The sequence below is a fragment of the Petromyzon marinus genome, unplaced genomic scaffold (assembly GCF_048934315.1).
Source record: "Petromyzon marinus isolate PM22_M1 ecotype Great Lakes invasive population unplaced genomic scaffold, UKy_Petmar_22M1.pri1.0 PM_G_Scaffold_10, whole genome shotgun sequence".
In the NCBI taxonomy this organism is placed as follows: Eukaryota; Metazoa; Chordata; class Hyperoartia; order Petromyzontiformes; family Petromyzontidae; genus Petromyzon; species Petromyzon marinus.
Genome location: NW_027422651.1, coordinates 3,319,384 through 3,346,995, shown reverse-complemented (window position 1 = coordinate 3,346,995; position 27,612 = coordinate 3,319,384).

Here is a 27,612-nt window from a genome sequence, read left to right as displayed (position 1 = left end):
TTCAGCAACTTAAACTTATTAAATAGGCCTATTAAATAGGCTTATTAAATAGGCTTATTTCAGCAAATTAGACTTATTAAATATGCCTAATAAATAGGCTTATTAAATAGGCTTATTTCAGCAACTTAGGCTTATTAAATAGGCTTATTTCAGCAACTTAGACTTATTAAATAGCCTTTTTCAGCAACTTACGCTTATTAAATAGGCTTATTTCAGCAACTTAGGCTTATTAAATAGCCTAATTAAGTAGGCTTATTTCAGCAACTTGGGCTTATTAATTAGGCTTATTTCAGCAACTTAGACTTATTAAATAGGCGTATTAAATAGGCTGATTAAATAGGCTTATTTCAGCAACTTAGACTTATTAAATAGGCCTATTAAATAGGCTTATTAAATAGACGTATTAAATAGGCTCATTAAATACTTATTAAATAGGCTTATTAAATAGGCTTATTAAATAGACTTATTAAATAGGCTCAATAAATAGGCTCAATAAATAGTCTTATTAAATAGGCTCAATAAATAGGCTAATTAAATAGGCTCAATAAATAGGCTTATTAAATAGGCTCAATAAATAGGCTTATTAAATAGGCTCATTAAATACTTATTAAATAGGCTTATTAAATAGACTTATTAAATAGACGTATTAAATAGGCTTATTAAATAGACTTATTAAATAGGCTTTTTAAAAAGGCTTATTAAATAGACGTATTAAATAGACTAATTAAATAGGCTTATTTTAGCAACTTAGGCTTATTAAATAGGTTTATTTCAGCAACTTAGACTTATTAAATAGCCTTATTAAATAGGCTTATTTCAGCAACTTAGGCTTATTAAATAAGCTTATTTCAGCAACTTATGCTTATTAAATAGCCTTATTAAACAGGTTTATTTCAGCAACTTAGGCTTATTAAATAGCATTTTTAAATAGGTTTATTTCAGCAACTTAGACTTATTAAATATACCTTTTTAAATAGGCTTAGTTCAGAAACTTAGGCTTATTAAATAGGCTTATTTCAGCAACTTAGGCTCATTAAATAGCCTCATTAAATAGGCTTATTTCAGCAACTTAGGCTTATTAATTAGGCTTATTTCAGCAACTTAAACTTATTAAATAGCCTTATTTCAGCAACGTAGGCTTATTACATAGCCTTATTTCAGCAACTTAGACTTATTAAATAGGCTTATTCAGCAACTTAGGCTTATTAAATAGCCTTATTAAACAGGTTTATTTCAGCAACTTAGGCTTATTAAATATCATTTTTAAATAGGTTTATTTCAGCAACTTAGACTTATTAAAAATACCTTTTTAAATAGGCTTAGTTCAGAAACTTAGGCTTATTAAATAGGCTTATTTCAGCAACTTAGGCTCATTAAATAGCCTCATTAAATAGGCTTATTTCAGCAACTTAGGCTTATTAAATAGGCTTATTTCAGCAACTTAAACTTATTAAATAGCCTTATTTCAGCAACTTAGGCTTATTAAATGGCCTTATTTCAGCAACTTAGACTTATTAAATAGGCTTATTCAGCAACTTAGGCTTATTAAATAGCCTTATTAAATAGGCTTATTTCAGCAACTTAGACTTATTAAATAGGTTTATTCAGCAACTTAAGCTTATTAAATAGGCTTATTCAGCAACTTAGGCTTATTAAATAGGCTTATTTCAGCAACTTAGGCTTATTAAATAGGCTCATTCAGCAACTTAGGCTTATTAAATAGGCTTATTTCAGCAACTTAGACTTATTAAATAGGCCTATTAAATAGGCTTATTAAATAGGCTTATTTCAGCAAATTAGACTTATTAAATAGGCCTATTAAATAGGCTTATTAAATAGGCTTATTTCAGCAACTTAGACTTATTAAATAGCCTTTTTCAGCAACTTACGCTTATTAAATATGCTTATTTCAGCAACTAAGGCTTATTAAATAGCCTAATTAAGTAGGCTTATTTCAGCAACTTACGCTGATTAAAAAGGCTTATTTCAGCAACTTAGACGTATTAAATAGGGGTATTAAATAGGCTGATTAAATAGGCTTATTTCAGCAACTTAGACTTATTAAATAGGCCTATTAATTAGGCTTATTAAATAGACGTATTAAATAGGCTCATTAAATACTTATTAAATAGGCTTATTAAATAGGCTTATTAAATAGACTTATTAAATAGGTGCAATAAATAGGCTCAATAAATACTTATTAAATAGGCTTATTAAATAGACTTATTAAATAGGCTCATTAAATACTTATTAAATAGGCTTATTAAATAGGCTTATTAAATAGACTTATTAAATAGGCTCAATAAATAGGCTTATTAAATAGGCTTATTAAATAGGCTCAATAAATAGGCTTATTAAATAGGCTTATTAAATAGGCTTATTAAATAGGCTTATGAAATAGGCGTATTAAATAGGCTCAATAAATAGGCTTATTAAATAGGCTCAATAAATAGGCTTATTGAATAGGCTCAATAAATAGGCTTATTAAATAGGCTCAATAAATAGGCTTATTAAATAGGCTCATTAAATACTTATTAAATAGGCTTATTAAATAGACTTATTAAATAGACTTATTAAATAGGCTTATTAAATAAACTTATTAAATAGTCTTATTAAAAAGGCTTATTAAATAGACTTATTAAATAGGCTCATTAAATACTTATTAAATATGTTTATTAAATAGGCGTATTAAATAGGCTTATTAAATAGGCTTATTAAATAGGCTTATTAAATAGACTTATTAAATAGCCTCATTAAATAGGCTTATTTTAGCAACTTAGGCTTATTAAATAGGTTTATTTCAGCAACTTAGGCTTATTAAATAGCCTTATTAAATAGGCTTATTTCAGCAACTTAGACTTATTAAATAGGTTTATTCAGCAACTTAGGCTTATTAAATAGGCTTATTCAGCAACTTAGGCTTATTAAATAGGCTTATTTCAGCAACTTAGGCTTATTAAATAGGCTCATTCAGCAACTTAGGCTTATTAAATAGGCTTATTTCAGCAACTTAGACTTATTAAATAGGCCTATTAAATAGGCTTATTAAATAGGCTTATTTCAGCAAATTAGACTTATTAAATAGGCCTATTAAATAGGCTTATTAAATAGGCTTATTTCAGCAACTTAGGCTTATTAAATAGGCTTATTTCAGCAACTTAGACTTATTAAATAGCCTTTTTAGCAACTTACGCTTATTAAATAGGCTTATTTCAGCAACTTAGGCTTATTAAATAGCCTAATTAAGTAGGCTTATTTCAGCAACTTGGGCTTATTAAATAGGCTTATTTCAGCAACTTACGCTGATTAAAAAGGCTTATTTCAGCAACTTAGACTTATTAAATAGGCGTATTAAATAGGCTGATTAAATAGGCTTATTTCAGCAACTTAGACTTATTAAATAGGCCTATTAAATAGGCTTATTAAATAGGCTTATTTCAGCAAATTAGACTTATTAAATAGGCCTATTAAATAGGCTTATTAAATAGGCTTATTTCAGCAACTTAGACTTATTAAATAGCCTTTTTCAGCAACTTACGCTTATTAAATATGCTTATTTCAGCAACTAAGGCTTATTAAATAGCCTAATTAAGTAGGCTTATTTCAGCAACTTACGCTGATTAAAAAGGCTTATTTCAGCAACTTAGACGTATTAAATAGGGGTATTAAATAGGCTGATTAAATAGGCTTATTTCAGCAACTTAGACTTATTAAATAGGCCTATTAATTAGGCTTATTAAATAGACGTATTAAATAGGCTCATTAAATACTTATTAAATAGGCTTATTAAATAGGCTTATTAAATAGACTTATTAAATAGGTGCAATAAATAGGCTCAATAAATACTTATTAAATAGGCTTATTAAATAGACTTATTAAATAGGCTCATTAAATACTTATTAAATAGGCTTATTAAATAGGCTTATTAAATAGACTTATTAAATAGGCTCAATAAATAGGCTTATTAAATAGGCTTATTAAATAGGCTCAATAAATAGGCTTATTAAATAGGCTTATTAAATAGGCTTATTAAATAGGCTTATGAAATAGGCTTATTAAATAGGCTCAATAAATAGGCTTATTAAATAGGCTCAATAAATAGGCTTATTGAATAGGCTCAATAAATAGGCTTATTAAATAGGCTCAATAAATAGGCTTATTAAATAGGCTCATTAAATACTTATTAAATAGGCTTATTAAATAGACTTATTAAATAGACTTATTAAATAGGCTTATTAAATAAACTTATTAAATAGTCTTATTAAAAAGGCTTATTAAATAGACTTATTAAATAGGCTCATTAAATACTTATTAAATATGTTTATTAAATAGGCGTATTAAATAGGCTTATTAAATAGGCTTATTAAATAGGCTTATTAAATAGACTTATTAAATAGCCTCATTAAATAGGCTTATTTTAGCAACTTAGGCTTATTAAATAGGTTTATTTCAGCAACTTAGGCTTATTAAATAGCCTTATTAAATAGGCTTATTTCAGCAACTTAGACTTATTAAATAGGTTTATTCAGCAACTTAGGCTTATTAAATAGGCTTATTCAGCAACTTAGGCTTATTAAATAGGCTTATTTCAGCAACTTAGGCTTATTAAATAGGCTCATTCAGCAACTTAGGCTTATTAAATAGGCTTATTTCAGCAACTTAGACTTATTAAATAGGCCTATTAAATAGGCTTATTAAATAGGCTTATTTCAGCAAATTAGACTTATTAAATAGGCCTATTAAATAGGCTTATTAAATAGGCTTATTTCAGCAACTTAGGCTTATTAAATAGGCTTATTTCAGCAACTTAGACTTATTAAATAGCCTTTTTAGCAACTTACGCTTATTAAATAGGCTTATTTCAGCAACTTAGGCTTATTAAATAGCCTAATTAAGTAGGCTTATTTCAGCAACTTGGGCTTATTAAATAGGCTTATTTCAGCAACTTACGCTGATTAAAAAGGCTTATTTCAGCAACTTAGACTTATTAAATAGGCGTATTAAATAGGCTGATTAAATAGGCTTATTTCAGCAACTTAGACTTATTAAATAGGCCTATTAAATAGGCTTATTAAATAGACGTATTAAATAGGCTCATTAAATACTTATTAAATAGGCTTATTAAATAGGCTTATTAAATAGACTTATTAAATAGGCTCAATAAATAGGCTCAATAAATAGGCTTATTAAATAGGCTCAATAAATAGGCTTATTAAATAGGCTTATTAAATAGGCTTATTAAATAGGCGTATTAAATAGGCTTATGAAATAGGCGTATTAAATAGGCTCAATAAATAGGCTTATTAAATAGGCTCAATAAATAGGCTTATTGAATAGGCTCAATAAATAGGCTTATTAAATAGACGTATTAAATAGGCTCATTAAATACTTATTAAATAGGCTTATTAAATAGACTTATTAAATAGGCTCATTAAATACTTATTAAATAGGGTTATTAAATAGGCTTATTAAATAGACTTATTAAATAGGCTCAATAAATAGGCTTATTAAATAGGCTTATTAAATAGGCTTATTAAATAGGCTTATGAAATAGGCTTATTAAATAGGCTCAATAAATAGGCTTATTAAATAGGCTCAATAAATAGGCTTATTGAATAGGCTCAATAAATAGGCTTATTAAATAGGCTCAATAAATAGGCTTATTAAATAGGCTCATTAAATACTTATTAAATAGGCTTATTAAATAGACTTATTAAATAGACTTATTAAATAGGCTTATTAAATAAACTTATTAAATAGGCTTATGAAAAAGGCTTATTAAATAGACTTATTAAATAGGCTCATTAAATACTTATTAAATATGTTTATTAAATAGGCGTATTAAATAGGCTTATTAAATAGGCTTATTAAATAGGCTTATTAAATAGACTTATTAAATAACCTCATTAAATAGGCTTATTTTAGCAACTTAGGCTTATTAAATAGGTTTATTTCAGCAACTTAGGCTTATTAAATAGCCTTATTAAATAGGCTTATTTCAGCAACTTAGGCTTATTAAATAAGCTTATTTCAGCAACTTATGCTTATTAAATAGCCTTAATAAACAGGTTTGTTTCAGCAACTTAGGCTTATTAAATATCATTTTTAAATAGGTGTATTTCAGCAACTTAGACTTATTAAATATACCTTTTTAAATAGGCTTAGTTCAGAAACTTAGGCTTATTAAATAGTCTTATTTCAGCAACTTAGGCTCATTAAATAGCCTCATTAAATAGGCTTATTTCAGCAACTTAGGCTTATTAAATAGGCTTATTTCAGCAACTTAAACTTATTAAATAGCCTTATTTCAGCAACTTAGGCTTATTAAATGGCCTTATTTCAGCAACTTAGACTTATTAAATAGGCTTATTCAGCAACTTAGGCTTATTAAATAGCCTTATTAAATAGGCTTATTTCAGCAACTTAGACTTATTAAATAGGTTTATTCAGCAACTTAGGCTTATTAAATAGGCTTATTCAGCAACTTAGGCTTATTAAATAGGCTTATTTCAGCAACTTAGGCTTATTAAATAGGCTCATTCAGCAACTTAGGCTTATTAAATAGGCTTATTTCAGCAACTTAGACTTATTAAATAGGCCTATTAAATAGGCTTATTAAATAGGCTTATTTCAGCAACTTAGGCTTATTAAATAGGCTTATTTCAGCAACTTAGACTTATTAAATAGCCTTTTTCAGCAACTTACGCTTATTAAATAGGATTATTACAGCAACTTAGGCTTATTAAATAGCCTAATTAAGTAGGCTTATTTCAGCAACTTGGGCTTATTAATTAGGCTTATTTCAGCAACTTCGACTTATTAAATAGGCGTATTAAATAGGCTGATTAAATGGGCTTATTTCAGCAACTTAGACTTATTAAATAGGCTTATTTCAGCAACTTAAACTTATTAAATAGCCTTATTTCAGCAACTTAGGCTTATTAAATGGCCTTATTTCAGCAACTTAGACTTATTAAATAGGCTTATTCAGCAACTTAGGCTTATTAAATAGCCTTATTAAATAGGCTTATTTCAGCAACTTAGACTTATTAAATAGGTTTATTCAGCAACTTAGGCTTATTAAATAGGCTTATTCAGCAACTTAGGCTTATTAAATAGGCTTATTTCAGCAACTTAGGCTTATTAAATAGGCTCATTCAGCAATTTAGGCTTATCAAATAGGCTTATTTCTGCAACTTAGACTTATTAAATAGGCCTATTAAATAGGCTTATTAAATAGGCTTATTTCAGCAACTTAGACTTATTAAATAGGCCTATTAAATAGGCTTATTAAATAGGCTTATTAAATTGGCTATTTCAGCAACTTAGGCTTATTAAATAGGCTTATTTCAGCAACTTAGACTTATTAAATAGCCTTATTTCAGCAACTTACGCTTATTAAATAGGCTTATTTCAGCAACTTAGGCTTATTAAATAGCCTAATTAAGTAGGCTTATTTCAGCAACTTGGGCTTATTAAATAGGCTTATTTCAGCAACTTACGCTGATTAAAAAGGCTTATTTCAGCAACTTAGACTTATTAAATAGCCTTATTTCAGCAACTTAGACTCATTAAATAGTCTTATTTCAGCAACTTATGCTTATTAAATATACTTATTTCAGCAACTTGGCCTTATTAAATAGGCTTTTTCAGCAACTTAGGCTTATTAAATAGGCTTATTCAGCAACTTAGACTTATTAAATGGGCCTATTAAATAGGCTTATTAAATAGACTTATTAAATAGGCTCATTAAATACTTATTAAATAGGCTTATTAAATAGGCTTATTAAATAGACTTATTAAATAGGCTCAATAAATAGGCTTATTAAATAGGCTTATTAAATAGGCTCAATAGATAGGCTTATTAAATAGGCTTATTAAATAGGGTCATTAAATACTTATTAAATAGGCTTATTAAATAGACTTATTAAATAGGCTTATTAAATAGGCTTATTAAATAAGCTTATAAAAAGGCTTATTAAATAGACTTATTAAATAGGCTCATTAAATACTTATTAAATAGTTTTCTTAAATAGGCGTATTAAATAGGCTTATTAAATAGGCTTATAAAATAGACTTATTAAATAGCCTCATTAAATAGGCTTATTTTAGCAACTTAGGCTTATTAAATAGGCTTATTTCAGCAACTTAGACTTATTAAATAGGCGTATTAAATAGGCTGATTAAATAGGCTTATTTCAGCAACTTAGACTTATTAAATAGGCCTATTAAATAGGCTTATTAAATAGACGTATTAAATAGGCTCATTAAATACTTATTAAATAGGCTTATTAAATAGGCTTATTAAATAGACTTATTAAATAGGCTCAATAAATAGGCTCAATAAATAGGCTTATTAAATAGGCTCAATAAATAGGCTTATTAAATAGGCTTATTAAATAGGCTTATTAAATAGGCTTATTAAATAGGCTTATGAAATAGGCTTATTAAATAGGCTCAATAAATAGGCTTATTAAATAGGCTCAATAAATAGGCTTATTGAATAGGCTCAATAAATAGGCTTATTAAATAGACGTATTAAATAGGCTCATTAAATACTTATTAAATAGGCTTATTAAATAGACTTATTAAATAGGCTCATTAAATACTTATTAAATAGGGTTATTAAATAGGCTTATTAAATAGACTTATTAAATAGGCTCAATAAATAGGCTTATTAAATAGGCTTATTAAATAGGCTCAATAAATAGGCTTATTAAATAGGCTTATTAAATAGGCTTATTAAATAGGCTTATTAAATAGGCTTATTAAATAGGCTCAATAAATAGGCTTATTAAATAGGCTCAATAAATAGGCTTATTGAATAGGCTCAATAAATAGGCTTATTAAATAGGCTCAATAAATAGGCTTATTAAATAGGCTCATTAAATACTTATTAAATAGGCTTATTAAATAGACTTATTAAATAGACTTATTAAATAAGCTTATTAAATAAACTTATTAAATAGGCTTATTAAAAAGGCTTATTAAATAGACTTATTAAATAGGCTCATTAAATACTTATTAAATATGTTTATTAAATAGGCGTATTAAATAGGCTTATTAAATAGGCTTATTAAATAGGCTTATTAAATAGCCTTATTAAATAGCCTCATTAAATAGGCTTATTTTAGCAACTTAGGCTTATTAAATAGGTTTATTTCAGCAACTTAGGCTTATTAAATAGCCTTATTAAATAGGCTTATTTCAGCAACTTAGGCTTATTAAATAAGCTTATTTCAGCAACTTATGCTTATTAAATAGCCTTAATAAACAGGTTTGTTTCAGCAACTTAGGCTTATTAAATATCATTTTTAAATAGGTTTATTTCAGCAACTTAGACTTATTAAATATACCTTTTTAAATAGGCTTAGTTCAGAAACTTAGGCTTATTAAATAGGCTTATTTCAGCAACTTAGGCTCATTAAATAGCCTCATTAAATAGGCTTATTTCAGCAACTTAGGCTTATTAAATAGGCTTATTTCAGCAACTTAAACTTATTAAATAGCCTTATTTCAGCAACTTAGGCTTATTAAATGGCCTTATTTCAGCAACTTAGACTTATTAAATAGGCTTATTCAGCAACTTAGGCTTATTAATTAGCCTTATTAAATAGGCTTATTTCAGCAACGTAGACTTATTAAATAGGTTTATTCAGCAACTTAGGCTTATTAAATAGGCTTATTCAGCAACTTAGGCTTATTAAATAGGCTTATTTCAGCAACTTAGGCTTATTAAATAGGCTCATTCAGCAACTTAGGCTTATTAAATAGGCTTATTTCAGCAACTTAAACTTATGACATACGCCTATTAAATAGGCTTATGAAATAGGCTTATTTCAGCAAATTAGACTTATTAAATAGGCCTATTAAAAAGGCTTATTAATTAGGCTTATTTCAGCAACTTAGGCTTATTAAATAGGCTTATTTCAGCAACTTAGACTTATTAAATAGCCTTTTTCAGCAACTTATGCTTATTAAATAGGCTTATTTCAGCAACTTAGGCTTATTAAATAGCCTAATTCAGTAGGCTTATTTCAGCAACTTGGGCTTATTAATTAGGCTTATTTCAGCAACTTCGACTTATTAAATAGGCGTATTAAATAGGCTGATTAAATGGGCTTATTTCAGCAACTTAGACTTATTAAATAGGCCTATTAAATAGGCTTATTAAATAGACGTATTAAATAGGCTCATTAAATACTTATTAAATAGGCTTATTAAATAGGCTTATTAAATAGACGTATTAAATAGGCTCAATAAATAGGCTCAATAAATAGTCTTATTAAATAGGCTCAATAAATAGGCTTATTAAATAGGCTCAATAAATAGGCTTATTAAATAGGCTCAATAAATAGGCTTATTAAATAGGCTCATTAAATACTTATTAAATAGGCTTATTAAATAGACTTATTAAATAGACGTATTAAATAGGCTTATTAAATAGACTTATTAAATAGGCTTTTTAAAAAGGCTTATTAAATAGACGTATTAAATAGGCTCATTAAATACTTATTAAATATGTTTATTAAATAGGCGATTTAAATAGGCTTATTAAATAGGCTTATTAAATAGGCTTATTAAATAGACTTATTAAATAGCCTCATTAAATAGGCTTATTTTAGCAACTTAGGCTTATTAAATAGGTTTATTTCAGCAACTTAGGCTTATTAAATAGCCTTATTAAATAGGATTATTTCAGCAACTTAGGCTTATTAAATAAGCTTATTTCAGCAACTTATGCTTATTAAATAGCCTTAATAAACAGGTTTGTTTCAGCAACTTAGGCTTATTAAATATCATTTTTAAATAGGTTTATTTCAGCAACTTAGACTTATTAAATATACCTTTTTAAATAGGCTTAGTTCAGAAACTTAGGCTTATTAAATAGGCTTATTTCAGCAACTTAGGCTCATTAAATAGCCTCATTAAATAGGCTTATTTCAGCAACTTAGGCTTATTAAATAGGCTTATTTCAGCAACTTAAACTTATTAAATAGCCTTATTTCAGCAACTTAGGCTTATTAAATGGCCTTATTTCAGCAACTTAGACTTATTAAATAGGCTTATTCAGCAACTTAGGCTTATTAATTAGCCTTATTAAATAGGCTTATTTCAGCAACGTAGACTTATTAAATAGGTTTATTCAGCAACTTAGGCTTATTAAATAGGCTTATTCAGCAACTTAGGCTTATTAAATAGGCTTATTTCAGCAACTTAGGCTTATTAAATAGGCTCATTCAGCAACTTAGGCTTATTAAATAGGCTTATTTCAGCAACTTAGACTTATTACATAGGCCTATTAAATAGGCTTATTAAATAGGCTTATTTCAGCAAATTAGACTTATTAAATAGGCCTATTAAATAGGCTTATTAATTAGGCTTATTTCAGCAACTTAGGCTTATTAAATAGGCTTATTTCAGCAACTTAGACTTATTAAATAGCCTTTTTCAGCAACTTACGCTTATTAAATAGGCTTATTTCAGCAACTTAGGCTTATTAAATAGCCTAATTAAGTAGGCTTATTTCAGCAACTTGGGCTTATTAATTAGGCTTATTTCAGCAACTTCGACTTATTAAATAGGCGTATTAAATAGGCTGATTAAATGGGCTTATTTCAGCAACTTAGACTTATTAAATAGGCCTATTAAATAGGCTTATTAAATAGACGTATTAAATAGGTTCATTAAATACTTATTAAATAGGCTTATTAAATAGGCTTATTAAATAGACGTATTAAATAGGCTCAATAAATAGGCTCAATAAATAGTCTTATTAAATAGGCTCAATAAATAGGCTTATTAAATAGGCTCAATAAATAGGCTTATTAAATAGGCTTATTTCAGCAACTTAGACTTATTAAATAGCCTTTTTCAGCAACTTACGGTTATTAAATAGGCTTATTTCAGCAACTTAGGCTTATTAAATAGCCTAATTAAGTAGGCTTATTTCAGCAACTTGGGCTTATTAATTAGGCTTATTTCAGCAACTTCGACTTATTAAATAGGCATATTAAATAGGCTGATTAAATGGGCTTATTTCAGCAACTTAGACTTATTAAATAGGCCTATTAAATAGGCTTATTAAATAGACGTATTAAATAGGCTCATTAAATACTTATTAAATAGGCTTATTAAATAGGCTTATTAAATAGACGTATTAAATAGGCTCAATAAATAGGCTCAATAAATAGTCTTATTAAATAGGCTCAATAAATAGGCTTATTAAATAGGCTCAATAAATAGGCTTATTAAATAGGCTCAATAAATAGGCTTATTAAATAGACTCATTAAATACTTATTAAATAGGCTTATTAAATAGACTTATTAAATAGACGTATTAAATAGGCTTATTAAATAGACTTATTAAATAGGCTTTTTAAAAAGGCTTATTAAATAGACGTATTAAATAGGCTCATTAAATACTTATTAAATATGTTTATTAAATAGGCGATTTAAATAGGCTTATTAAATAGGCTTATTAAATAACCTTATTAAATAGACTTATTAAATAGACTAATTAAATAGGCTTATTTTAGCAACTTAGGCTTATTAAATAGGTTTATTTCAGCAACTTAGACTTATTAAATAGCCTTATTAAATAGGCTTATTTCAGCAACTTAGGCTTATTAAATAAGCTTACTTCAGCAACTTATGCTTATTAAATAGCCTTATTAAACAGGTTTATTTCAGCAACTTAGGCTTATTAAATAGCATTTTTAAATAGGTTTATTTCAGCAACTTAGACTTATTAAATATACCTTTTTAAATAGGCTTAGTTCAGAAACTTAGGCTTATTAAATAGGCTTATTTCAGCAACTTAGGCTCATTAAATAGCCTCATTAAATAGGCTTATTTCAGCAACTTAGGCTTATTAAATAGGCTTATTTCAGCAACTTAGGCTCATTAAATAGCCTCATTAAATAGGCTTATTTCAGCAACTTAGGCTTATTAATTAGGCTTATTTCACCAACTTAAACTTATTAAATAGCCTTATTTCAGCAACGTAGGCTTATTAAATAGCCTTATTTCAGCAACTTTGACTTATTAAATAGGCTTATTCAGCAACTTAGACTTATTAAATAACCTTATTAAATAGGCTTATTTCAGCAACTTAGACTTATTAAATAGGCTTATTCAGCAACTTAGGCTTATTAAATAGGCTTATTTCAGCAACTTAGGCTTATTAAATAGGCTCATTCAGCAATTTAGGCTTATCAAATAGGCTTATTTCTGCAACTTAGACTTATTAAATAGGCCTATTAAATAGGCTTATTAAATAGGCTTATTTCAGCAACTTAGACTTATTAAATAGGCCTATTAAATAGGCTTATTAAATAGGCTTATTAAATAGGCTTATTTCAGCAACTTAGGCTTATTAAATAGGCTTATTTCAGCAACTTAGACTTATTAAATAGCTTATTTCAGCAACTTACGCTTATTAAATAGGCTTATTTCAGCAACTTAGGCTTATTAAATAGCCTAATTAAGTAGGCTTATTTCAGCAACTTGGGCTTATTAAATAGGCTTATTTCAGCAACTTACGCTGATTAAAAAGGCTTATTTCAGCAACTTAGACTTATTAAATAGCCTTATTTCAGCAACTTAGACTCATTAAATAGTCTTATTTCAGCAACTTATGCTTATTAAATATACTTATTTCAGCAACTTGGCCTTATTAAATAGGCTTTTTCAGCAACTTAGGCTTATTAAATAGGCTTATTCAGCAACTTAGACTTATTAAATGGGCCTATTAAATAGGCTTATTAAATAGACTTATTAAATAGGCTCATTAAATACTTATTAAATAGGCTTATTAAATAGACTTATTAAATAGACTTATTAAATAGGCTTATTTTAGCAACTTAGGCTTATTAAATAGGTTTATTTCAGCAACTTAGACTTATTAAATAGCCTTATTAAATAGGCTTATTTCAGCAACTTAGGCTTATTAAATAAGCTTACTTCAGCAACTTATGCTTATTAAATAGCCTTATTAAACAGGTTTATTTCAGCAACTTAGGCTTATTAAATAGCATTTTTAAATAGGTTTATTTCAGCAACTTAGACTTATTAAATATACCTTTTTAAATAGGCTTAGTTCAGAAACTTAGGCTTATTAAATAGGCTTATTTCAGCAACTTAGGCTCATTAAATAGCCTCATTAAATAGGCTTATTTCAGCAACTTAGGCTTATTAATTAGGCTTATTTCACCAACTTAAACTTATTAAATAGCCTTATTTCAGCAACGTAGGCTTATTAAATAGCCTTATTTCAGCAACTTTGACTTATTAAATAGGCTTATTCAGCAACTTAGACTTATTAAATAACCTTATTAAATAGGCTTATTTCAGCAACTTAGACTTATTAAATAGGCTTATTCAGCAACTTAGGCTTATTAAATAGGCTTATTTCAGCAACTTAGGCTTATTAAATAGGCTCATTCAGCAATTTAGGCTTATCAAATAGGCTTATTTCTGCAACTTAGACTTATTAAATAGGCCTATTAAATAGGCTTATTAAATAGGCTTATTTCAGCAACTTAGACTTATTAAATAGGCCTATTAAATAGGCTTATTAAATAGGCTTATTAAATAGGCTTATTTCAGCAACTTAGGCTTATTAAATATGCTTATTTCAGCAACTTAGACTTATTAAATAGCCTTATTTCAGCAACTTACGCTTATTAAATAGGCTTATTTCAGCAACTTAGGCTTATTAAATAGCCTAATTAAGTAGGCTTATTTCAGCAACTTGGGCTTATTAAATAGGCTTATTTCAGCAACTTACGCTGATTAAAAAGGCTTATTTCAGCAACTTAGACTTATTAAATAGCCTTATTTCAGCAACTTAGACTCATTAAATAGTCTTATTTCAGCAACTTATGCTTATTAAATATACTTATTTCAGCAACTTGGCCTTATTAAATAGGCTTTTTCAGCAACTTAGGCTTATTAAATAGGCTTATTCAGCAACTTAGACTTATTAAATGGGCCTATTAAATAGGCTTATTAAATAGACTTATTAAATAGGCTCATTAAATACTTATTAAATAGGCTTATTAAATAGGCTTATTAAATAGACTTATTAAATAGGCTCAATAAATAGGCTTATTAAATAGGCTTATTAAATAGGCTCAATAGATAGGCTTATTAAATAGGCTTATTAAATAGGCTCATTAAATACTTATTAAATAGGCTTATTAAATAGACTTATTAAATAGGCTTATTAAATAGGCTTATTAAATAAGCTTATTAAAAAGGCTTATTAAATAGACTTATTAAATAGGCTCATTAAATACTTATTAAATAGTTTTCTTAAATAGGCGTATTAAATAGGCTTATTAAATAGGCTTATAAAATAGACTTATTAAATAGCCTCATTAAATAGGCTTATTTTAGCAACTTAGGCTGATTAAATAGACTTATTTCAGCAACTTAGACTTATTAAATAGGCCTATTAAATAGGCTTATTAAATAGACGTATTAAATAGGCTCATTAAATACTTATTAAATAGGCTTATTAAATAGGCTTATTAAATAGACTTATTAAATAGGCTCAGTAAATAGGCTCAATAAATAGGCTTATTAAATAGGCTCAATAAATAGGCTTATTGAATAGGCTCAATAAATAGGCTTATTAAATAGACGTATTAAATAGGCTCATTAAATACTTATTAAATAGGCTTATTAAATAGACTTATTAAATAGGCTCATTAAATACTTATTAAATAGGGTTATTAAATAGGCTTATTAAATAGACTTATTAAATAGGCTCAATAAATAGGCTTATTAAATAGGCTTATTAAATAGGCTCAATAAATAGGCTTATTAAATAGGCTTATTAAATAGGCTTATTAAATAGGCTTATGAAATAGGCTTATTAAATAGGCTCAATAAATAGGCTTATTAAATAGGCTCAATAAATAGGCTTATTGAATAGGCTCAATAAATAGGCTTATTAAATAGGCTCAATAAATAGGCTTATAAAATAGGCTCAATGAATAGGCTTATTAAATAGGCTCATTAAATACTTATTAAATATGTTTATTAAATAGGCTTATTAAATAGACTTATTAAATAGGCTCAATAAATAGGCTTATTAAATAGGCTTATTAAATAGGCTCAATAGATAGGCTTATTAAATAGGCTTATTAAATAGGCTCATTAAATACTTATTAAATAGGCTTATTAAATAGACTTATTAAATAGGCTTATTAAATAGGCTTATTAAATAAGCTTATTAAAAAGGCTTATTAAATAGACTTATTAAATAGGCTCATTAAATATTTATTAAATAGTTTTCTTAAATAGGCGTATTAAATAGGCTTATTAAATAGGCTTATAAAATAGACTTATTAAATAGCCTCATTAAATAGGCTTATTTTAGCAACTTAGGCTTATTAAATAGGCTTATTTCAGCAACTTAGACTTATTAAATAGGCGTATTAAATAGGCTGATTAAATAGGCTTATTTCAGCAACTTAGACTTATTAAATAGGCCTATTAAATAGGCTTATTAAATAGACATATTAAATAGGCTCATTAAATACTTATTAAATAGGCTTATTAAATAGGCTTATTAAATAGACTTATTAAATAGGCTCAGTAAATAGGCTCAATAAATAGGCTTATTAAATAGGCTCAATAAATAGGCTTATTAAATAGAATCATTAAATACTTATTAAATAGGCTTATTAAATAGACTTATTAAATAGGCTCAGTAAATAGGCTCAATAAATAGACTTATTAAATAGGCTCATTAAATACTTATTAAATATGTTTATTAAATAGGCTTATTAAATAGACTTATTAAATAGGCTCAATAAATAGGCTTATTAAATAGGCTTATTAAATAGGCTCAATAGATAGGCTTATTAAATAGGCTTATTAAATAGGCTCATTAAATACTTATTAAATAGGCTTATTAAATAGACTCATTAAATAGGCTTATTAAATAGGCTTATTAAATAAGCTTATTAAAAAGGCTTATTAAATAGACTTATTAAATAGGCTCATTAAATACTTATTAAATAGTTTTCTTAAATAGGCGTATTAAATAGGCTTATTAAATAGGCTTATAAAATAGACTTATTAAATAGCCTCATTAAATAGGCTTATTTTAGCAACTTAGGCTTATTAAATAGGCTTATTTCAGCAACTTAGACTTATTAAATAGGCGTATTAAATAGGCTGATTAAATAGGCTTATTTCAGCAACTTAGACTTATTAAATAGGCCTATTAAATAGGCTTATTAAATAGACGTATTAAATAGGCTCATTAAATACTTATTAAATAGGCTTATTAAATAGGCTTATTAAATAGACTTATTAAATAGGCTCAGTAAATAGGCTCAATAAATAGGCTTATTAAATAGGCTCAATAAATAGGCTTATTGAATAGGCTCAATAAATAGGCTTATTAAATAGACGTATTAAATAGGCTCATTAAATACTTATTAAATAGGCTTATTAAATAGACTTATTAAATAGGCTCATTAAATACTTATTAAATAGGGTTATTAAATAGGCGTATTAAATAGACTTATTAAATAGGCTCAATAAATAGGCTTATTAAATAGGCTTATTAAATAGGCTCAATAAATAGGCTTATTAAATAGGCTTATTAAATAGGCTTATTAAATAGGCTTATGAAATAGGCTTATTAAATAGGCTCAATAAATAGGCTTATTAAATAGGCTCAATAAATAGGCTTATTGAATAGGCTCAATAAATAGGCTTATTAAATAGGCTCAATAAATAGGCTTATTAAATAGGCTCATTAAATACTTATTAAATAGGCTTATTAAATAGACTTATTAAATAGACTTATTAAATAAGCTTATTAAATAAACTTATTAAATAGGCTTATTAAAAAGGCTTATTAAATAGACTTATTAAATAGGCTCATTAAATACTTATTAAATATGTTTATTGAATAGGCGTATTAAATAGGCTTATTAAATAGGCTTATTAAATAGGCTTATTAAATAGACTTATTAAATAGCCTCATTAAATAGGCTTATTTTAGCAACTTAGGCTTATTAAATAGGTTTATTTCAGCAACTTAGGCTTATTAAATAGCCTTATTAAATAGGCTTATTTCAGCAACTTAGGCTTATTAAATAAGCTTATTTCAGCAACTTATGCTTATTAAATAGCCTTAATAAACAGGTTTGTTTCAGCAACTTAGGCTTATTAAATATCATTTTTAAATAGGTTTATTTCAGCAACTTAGACTTATTAAATATACCTTTTTAAATAGGCTTAGTTCAGAAACTTAGGCTTATTAAATAGGCTTATTTCAGCAACTTAGGCTCATTAAATAGCCTCATTAAATAGTCTTATTTCAGCAACTTAGGCTTATTAAATAGGCTTATTTCAGCAACTTAAACTTATTAAATAGCCTTATTTCAGCAACTTAGGCTTATTAAATGGCCTTATTTCAGCAACTTAGACTTATTAAATAGGCTTATTCAGCAACTTAGGCTTATTAAATAGCCTTATTAAATAGGCTTATTTCAGCAACTTAGACTTATTAAATAGGTTTATTCAGCAACTTAGGCTTATTAAATTGGCTTATTCAGCAACTTAGGCTTATTAAATAGGCTTATTTCAGCAACTTAGGCTTATTAAATAGGCTCATTCAGCAACTTAGGCTTATTAAATAGGCTTATTTCAGCAACTTAGACTTATTACATAGGCCTATTAAATAGGCTTATTAAATAGGCTTATTTCAGCAAATTAGACTTATTAAATAGGCCTATTAAATAGGCTTATTAATTAGGCTTATTTCAGCAACTTAGGCTTATTAAATAGGCTTATTTCAGCAACTTAGACTTATTAAATAGCCTTTTTCAGCAACTTACGCTTATTAAATAGGCTTATTTCAGCAACTTAGGCTTATTAAATAGCCTAATTAAGTAGGCTTATTTCAGCAACTTGGGCTTATTAATTAGGCTTATTTCAGCAACTTCGACTTATTAAATAGGCGTATTAAATAGGCTGATTAAATGGGCTTATTTCAGCAACTTAGACTTATTAAATAGGCCTATTAAATAGGCTTATTAAATAGACGTATTAAATAGGCTCATTAAATACTTATTAAATAGGCTTATTAAATAGGCTTATTAAATAGACGTATTAAATAGGCTCAATAAATAGGCTCAATAAATAGTCTTATTAAATAGGCTCAATAAATAGGCTTATTAAATAGGCTCAATAAATAGGCTTATTAAATAGGCTCAATAAATAGGCTTATTAAATAGGCTCATTAAATACTTATTAAATAGGCTTATTAAATAGACTTATTAAATAGACGTATTAAATAGGCTTATTAAATAGACTTATTAAATAGGCTTTTTAAAAAGGCTTATTAAATAGACGTATTAAATAGGCTCATTAAATACTTATTAAATATGTTTATTAAATAGGCGATTTAAATAGGCTTATTAAATAGGCTTATTAAATAGGCTTATTAAATAGACTTATTAAATAGACTAATTAAATAGGCTTATTTTAGCAACTTAGGCTTATTAAATAGGTTTATTTCAGCAACTTAGACTTATTAAATAGCCTTATTAAATAGGCTTATTTCAGCAACTTAGGCTTATTAAATAAGCTTACTTCAGCAACTTATGCTTATTAAATAGCCTTATTAAACAGGTTTATTTCAGCAACTTAGGCTTATTAAATAGCATTTTTAAATAGGTTTATTTCAGCAACTTAGACTTATTAAATATACCTTTTTAAATAGGCTTAGTTCAGAAACTTAGGCTTATTAAATAGGCTTATTTCAGCAACTTAGGCTCATTAAATAGCCTCATTAAATAGGCTTATTTCAGCAACTTAGGCTTATTAATTAGGCTTATTTCACCAACTTAAACTTATTAAATAGCCTTATTTCAGCAACGTAGGCTTATTAAATAGCCTTATTTCAGCAACTTTGACTTATTAAATAGGCTTATTCAGCAACTTAGACTTATTAAATAACCTTATTAAATAGGCTTATTTCAGCAACTTATACTTATTAAATAGGCTTATTCAGCAACTTAGGCTTATTAAATAGGCTTATTTCAGCAACTTAGGCTTATTAAATAGGCTCATTCAGCAATTTAGGCTTATCAAAAAGGCTTATTTCTGCAACTTAGACTTATTAAATAGGCCTATTAAATAGGCTTATTAAATAGGCTTATTTCAGCAACTTAGACTTATTAAATAGGCCTATTAAATAGGCTTATTAAATAGGCTTATTAAATAGGCTTATTTCAGCAACTTAGGCTTATTAAATAGGCTTATTTCAGCAACTTAGACTTATTAAATAGCCTTATTTCAGCAACTTACGCTTATTAAATAGGCTTATTTCAGCAACTTAGGCTTATTAAATAGCCTAATTAAGTAGGCTTATTTCAGCAACTTGGGCTTATTAAATAGGCTTATTTCAGCAACTTACGCTGATTAAAAAGGCTTATTTCAGCAACTTAGACTTATTAAATAGCCTTATTTCAGCAACTTAGACTCATTAAATAGTCTTATTTCAGCAACTTATGCTTATTAAATATACTTATTTCAGCAACTTGGCCTTATTAAATAGGCTTTTTCAGCAACTTAGGCTTATTAAATAGGCTTATTCAGCAACTTAGACTTATTAAATGGGCCTATTAAATAGGCTTATTAAATAGACTTATTAAATAGGCTCATTAAATACTTATTAAATAGGCTTATTAAATAGGCTTATTAAATAGACTTATTAAATAGGCTCAATAAATAGGCTTATTAAATAGGCTTATTAAATAGGCTCAATAGATAGGCTTATTAAATAGGCTTATTAAATAGGCTCATTAAATTCTTATTAAATAGGCTTATTAAATAGACTTATTAAATAGGCTTATTAAATAGGCTTATTAAATAAGCTTATTAAAAAGGCATATTATATAGACTTATTAAATAGGCTCATTAAATACTTATTAAATAGTTTTCTTAAATAGGCGTATTAAATAGGCTTATTAAATAGGCTTATAAAATAGACTTATTAAATAGCCTCATTAAATAGGCTTATTTTAGCAACTTAGGCTTATTAAATAGGCTTATTTCAGCAACTTAGACTTATTAAATAGGCGTATTAAATACGCTGATTAAATAGGCTTATTTCAGCAACTTAGACTTATTAAATAGGCCTATTAAATAGGCTTATTAAATAGACGTATTAAATAGGCTCATTAAATACTTATTAAATAGGCTTATTAAATAGGCTTATTAAATAGACTTATTAAATAGGCTCAATAAATAGGCTCAATAAATAGGCTTATTAAATAGGCTCAATAAATAGGCTTATTGAATAGGCTCAATAAATAGGCTTATTAAATAGACGTATTAAATAGGCTAATTAAATACTTATTAAATAGGCTTATTAAATAGACTTATTAAATAGGCTCATTAAATACTTATTAAATAGGGTTATTAAATAGGCTTATTAAATAGACTTATTAAATAGGCTCAATAAATAGGCTTATTAAATAGGCTTATTAAATAGGCTCAATAAATAGGCTTATTAAATAGGCTTATTAAATAGGCTTATTAAATAGGCTTATGAAATAGGCTTATTAAATAGGCTCAATAAATAGGCTTATTAAATAGGCTCAATAAATAGGCTTATTGAATAGGCTCAATAAATAGGCTTATTAAATAGGCTCAATAAATAGGCTTATTAAATAGGCTCATTAAATACTTATTAAATAGGCTTATTAAATAGACTTATTAAATAGACTTATTAAATAAGCTTATTAAATAAACTTATTAAATAGGCTTATTAAAAAGGCTTATTAAATAGACTTATTAAATAGGCTCATTAAATACTTATTAAATATGTTTATTAAATAGGCGTATTAAATAGGCTTATTAAATAGGCTTATTAAATAGGCTTATTAAATAGACTTATTAAATAGCCTCATTAAATAGGCTTATTTTAGCAACTTAGGCTTATTAAATAGGTTTATTTCAGCAACTTAGGCTTATTAAATAGCCTTATTAAATAGGCTTATTTCAGCAACTTAGGCTTATTAAATAAGCTTATTTCAGCAACTTATGCTTATTAAATAGCCTTAATAAACAGGTTTGTTTCAGCAACTTAGGCTTATTAAATATCATTTTTAAATAGGTTTATTTCAGCAACTTAGACTTATTAAATATACCTTTTTAAATAGGCTTAGTTCAGAAACTTAGGCTTATTAAATAGGCTTATTTCAGCAACTTAGGCTCATTAAATAGCCTCATTAAATAGGCTTATTTCAGCAACTTAGGCTTATTAAATAGGCTTATTTCAGCAACTTAAACTTATTAAATAGCCTTATTTCAGCAACTTAGGCTTATTAAATGGCCTTATTTCAGCAACTTAGACTTATTAAATAGGCTTATTCAGCAACTTAGGCTTATTAAATAGCCTTATTAAATAGGCTTATTTCAGCAACTTAGACTTATTAAATAGGTTTATTCAGCAACTTAGGCTTATTAAATAGGCTTGTTTCAGCAACTTAGGCTTATTAAATAGGCTCATTCAGCAACTTAGGCTTATTAAATAGGCTTATTTCAGCAACTTAGACTTATTACATAGGCCTATTAAATAGGCTTATTAAATAGGCTTATTTCAGCAAATTAGACTTATTAAATAGGCCTATTAAATAGGCTTATTAATTAGGCTTATTTCAGCAACTTAGGCTTATTAAATAGGCTTGTTTCAGCAACTTAGACTTATTAAATAGCCTTTTTCAGCAAATTACGCTTATTAAATAGGCTTATTTCAGCAACTTAGGCTTATTAAATAGCCTAATTAAGTAGGCTTATTTCAGCAACTTGGGATTATTAATTAGGATTATTTCAGCAACTTCGACTTATTAAATAGGCGTATTAAATAGGCTGATTAAATGGGCTTATTTCAGCAACTTAGACTTATTAAATAGGCCTATTAAATAGGCTTATTAAATAGACGTATTAAATAGGCTCATTAAATACTTATTAAATAGGCTTATGAAATAGGCTTATTAAATAGACGTATTAAATAGGCTCAATAAATAGGCTCAATAAATAGTCTTATTAAATAGGCTCAATAAATAGGCTTATTAAATAGGCTCAATAAATAGGCTTATTAAATAGGCTCAATAAATAGGCTTATTAAATAGGCTCATTAAATACTTATTAAATAGGCTTATTAAATAGACTTATTAAATAGACGTATTAAATAGGCTTATTAAATAGACTTATTAAATAGGCTTTTTAAAAAGGCTTATTAAATAGACGTATTAAATAGGCTCATTAAATACTTATTAAATATGTTTATTAAATAGGCGATTTAAATAGGCTTATTAAATAGGCTTATTAAATAGGCTTATTAAATAGACTTATTAAATAGACTAATTAAATAGGCTTATTTTAGCAACTTAGGCTTATTAAATAGGTTTATTTCAGCAACTTAGACTTATTAAATAGCCTTATTAAATAGGCTTATTTCAGCAACTTAGGCTTATTAAATAAGCTTATTTCAGCAACTTATGCTTATTAAAAAGCCTTATTAAACAGGTTTATTTCAGCAACTTAGGCTTATTAAATAGCATTTTTAAATAGGTTTATTTCAGCAACTTAGACTTATTAAATATACCTTTTTAAATAGGCTTAGTTCAGAAACTTAGGCTTATTAAATAGGCTTATTTCAGCAACTTAGGCTCATTAAATAGCCTCATTAAATAGGCTTATTTCAGCAACTTAGGCTTATTAATTAGGCTTATTTCAGCAACTTAAACTTATTAAATAGCCTTATTTCAGCAACGTAGGCTTATTAAATAGCCTTATTTCAGCAACTTAGATTTATTAAATAGGCTTATTCAGCAACTTAGGCGTATTAAATAACCTTATTAAATAGGCTTATTTCAGCAACTTAGACTTATTAAATAGGCTTATTCAGCAACTTAGGCTTATTAAATAGGCTTATTTCAGCAACTTAGGCTTATTAAATAGGCTCATTCAGCAACTTAGGCTTATAAAAAAGGCTTATTTCTGCAACTTAGACTTATTAAATAGGCCTATTAAATAGGCTTATTAAATAGGCTTATTTCAGCAACTTAGACTTATTAAATAGGCCTATTAAATAGGCTTATTAAATAGGCTTATTAAATAGGCTTATTTCAGCAACTTAGGCTTATTAAATAGGCTGATTTCAGCAACTTAGACTTATTAAATAGCCTTATTTCAGCAACTTACGCTTATTAAATAGGCTTATTTCAGCAACTTAGGCTTATTAAATAGCCTAATTAAGTAGGCTTATTTCAGCAACTTGGGCTTATTAAATAGGCTTATTTCAGCAACTTACGCTGATTAAAAAGGCTTATTTCAGCAACTTAGACTTATTAAATAGCCTTATTTCAGCAACTTAGACTCATTAAATAGTCTTATTTCAGCAACTTATGCTTATTAAATATACTTATTTCAGCAACTTAGCCTTATTAAATAGACTTTTTCAGCAACTTAGGCTTATTAAATAGGCTTATTCAGCAACTTAGACTTATTAAATAGGCCTATTAAATAGGCTTATTAAATAGACTTATTAAATAGGCTCATTAAATACTTATTAAATAGGCTTATTAAATAGGCTTATTAAATAGACTTATTAAATAGGCTCAATAAATAGGCTTATTAAATAGGCTTATTAAATAGGCTCAATAGATAGGCTTATTAAATAGGCTTATTAAATAGGCTCATTAAATACTTATTAAATAGGCTTATTAAATAGACTTATTAAATAGGCTTATTAAATAGGCTTATTAAATAAGCTTATTAAAAAGGCTTATTAAATAGACTTATTAAATAGGCTCATTAAATACTTATTAAATAGTTTTCTTAAATAGGCGTATTAAATAGGCTTATTAAATAGGCTTATTAAATAGGCTTATAAAATAGACTTATTAAATAGCCTCATTAAATAGGCTTATTTTAGCAACTTAGACTTATTAAATAGGCTCATTAAATACTTATTAAATAGTTTTCTTAAATAGGCGTATTAAATAGGCTTATTAAATAGGCTTATTAAATAGGCTTATAAAATAGACTTATTAAATAGCCTCATTAAATAGGCTTATTTTAGCAACTTAGGCTTATTAAATAGGCTTATTTCAGCAACTTAGACTCATTAAATAGCCTTATTTCAGCAACTTAGGCTTATTAAATAGGCTTATTTCAGCAACTTAGGCTTATTAAATAGCCTTATTTCAGCAACTTAGACTTATTAAATAGGCCTATTAAATAAGATTATTAAATAGGCTTATTTCAGCAACTTAGGCTTATTAAATAGGCTCAATAAATAGGCTTATTAAATAGGCTCATTAAATACTTATTAAATAGGCTTATTAAGTAGACTTATTAAATAGACTCATTAAAAAGGCTTATTAAATAGGCTTATTTCAGCAACTTAGGCTTATTAAATAAGCTTATTTCAGCAACTTATGCTTATTAAATAGCCTTATTAAACAGGTTTATTTCAGCAACTTAGACTTATTAAATAGCATTTTTAAATAGGCTTAGTTCAGAAACTTAGGCTTATTAAATAGTCTTATTACAGCAACTTAGGCTCATTAAATAGCCCTATTAAATAGGCTTATTCATCAACTTAGGCTTATTAAATAGCCTTATTAAATAGGCTTATTTCAGCAACTTAAACTTATTAAATAGGTTTATTCAGCAACTTAGACTTATTAAATAGGCCTATTAAATAGGCTTATTAAATAGACTTATTAAATAGGCTCATTAAATACTTATTAAATAGGCTTATTAAATAGGCTTATTAAATATACTTATTAAATAGGCTCAATAAATAGGCTTATTAAATAGGCTTATTAAATAGGCTCAATAGATAGGCTTATTAAATAGGCTTATTAAATAGGCTCATTAAATACTTATTAAATAGGCTTATTAAATAGACTTATTAAATAGGCTTATTAAATAAGCTTATTAAATAAGCTTATTAAAAAGGCTTATTAAATAGACTTATTAAATAGGCTCATTAAATACTTATTAAATAGTTTTCTTAAATAGGCGTATTAAATAGGCTTATTAAATAGGCTTATTAAATGGGCTTATAAAATAGACTTATTAAATAGCCTCATTAAATAGGCTTATTTGAGCAACTTATGCTTATTAAATAGGCTTATTTCAGCAACTTAGACTTATAAATAGCCTTATTTCAGCAACTTAGGCTTATTAAATAGGCTTATTTCAGCAACTTAGGCTTATTAAATAGCCTTATTTCAGCAACTTAGACTTATTAAATAGGCTTATTTCAGCAACTTAGGCTTATTAAATAGGCTTATTCAGCAACTTAGACTTATTAAATAGGCTTATTTCAGCAACTTAGGCTTATTAAATAGGCTCAATAAATAGGCTTATTAAATAGGCTCATTAAATACTTATTAAATAGGCTTATTAAATAGACTTATTAAATAGACTCATTAAAAAGGCTTATTAAATAGGCTTATTTCAGCAACTTAGGCTTATTAAATAAGCTTATTTCAGCAACTTATGCTTATTAAATAGCCTTATTAAACAGGTTAATTTCAGCAACTTAGGCTTATTAAATAGCATTTTTAAATAGGTTTATTTCAGCAACTTAGACTTATTAAATATACCTTTTTAAATAGGCTTAGTTCAGAAACTTAGGCTCATTAAATAGCCTTATTAAATAGGCTTATTCAGCAACTTAGGCTTATTAAATAGCCTTATTAAATAGGCTTATTTCAGCAACTTAAACTTATTAAATAGGTTTATTCAGCAACTTAGGCTTATTAAATAGGCTTATTCAGCAACTTAGGCTTATTAAATAGGCTTATTTCAGCAACTTAGGCTTATTAAATAGGCTCATTCAGAAACTTAGGCTTATTAAATAGGCTTATTTCAGCAACTTAGACTTATTAAATAGGCCTATTAAATAAGATTATTAAATAGGCTTATTTCAGCAACTTAGACTTATTAAATAGGCCTATTAAATAGGCTTATTAAATAGACTTATTAAATAGGCTCATTAAATACTTATTAAATAGGCTTATTAAATAGGCTTATTAAATAGACTTATTAAATAGGCTCAATAAATAGGCTTATTAAATAGGCTTATTAAATAGGCTCAATAGATAGGCTTATTAAATAGGCTTATTAAATAGGCTCATTAAATACTTATTAAATAGGCTTATTAAATAGACTTATTAAATAGGCTTATTAAATAGGCTTATTAAATAAGCTTATTAAAAAGGCTTATTAAATAGACTTATTAAATAGGCTCATTAAATACTTATTAAATAGTTTTCTTAAATAGGCGTATTAAATAGGCTTATTAAATAGGCTTATTAAATAGGCTTATAAAATAGACTTATTAAATAGCCTAATTAAATAGGCTTATTTTAGCAACTTAGGCTTATTAAATAGGCTAATTTCAGCAACTTAGACTTATTAAATAGCCTTATTTCAGCAACTTAGGCTTATTAAATAGGCTTATTTCAGCAACTTAGGCTTATTAAATAGCCTTATTTCAGCAACTTAGACTTATTAAATAGGCTTATTTCAGCAACTTAGGCTTATTAA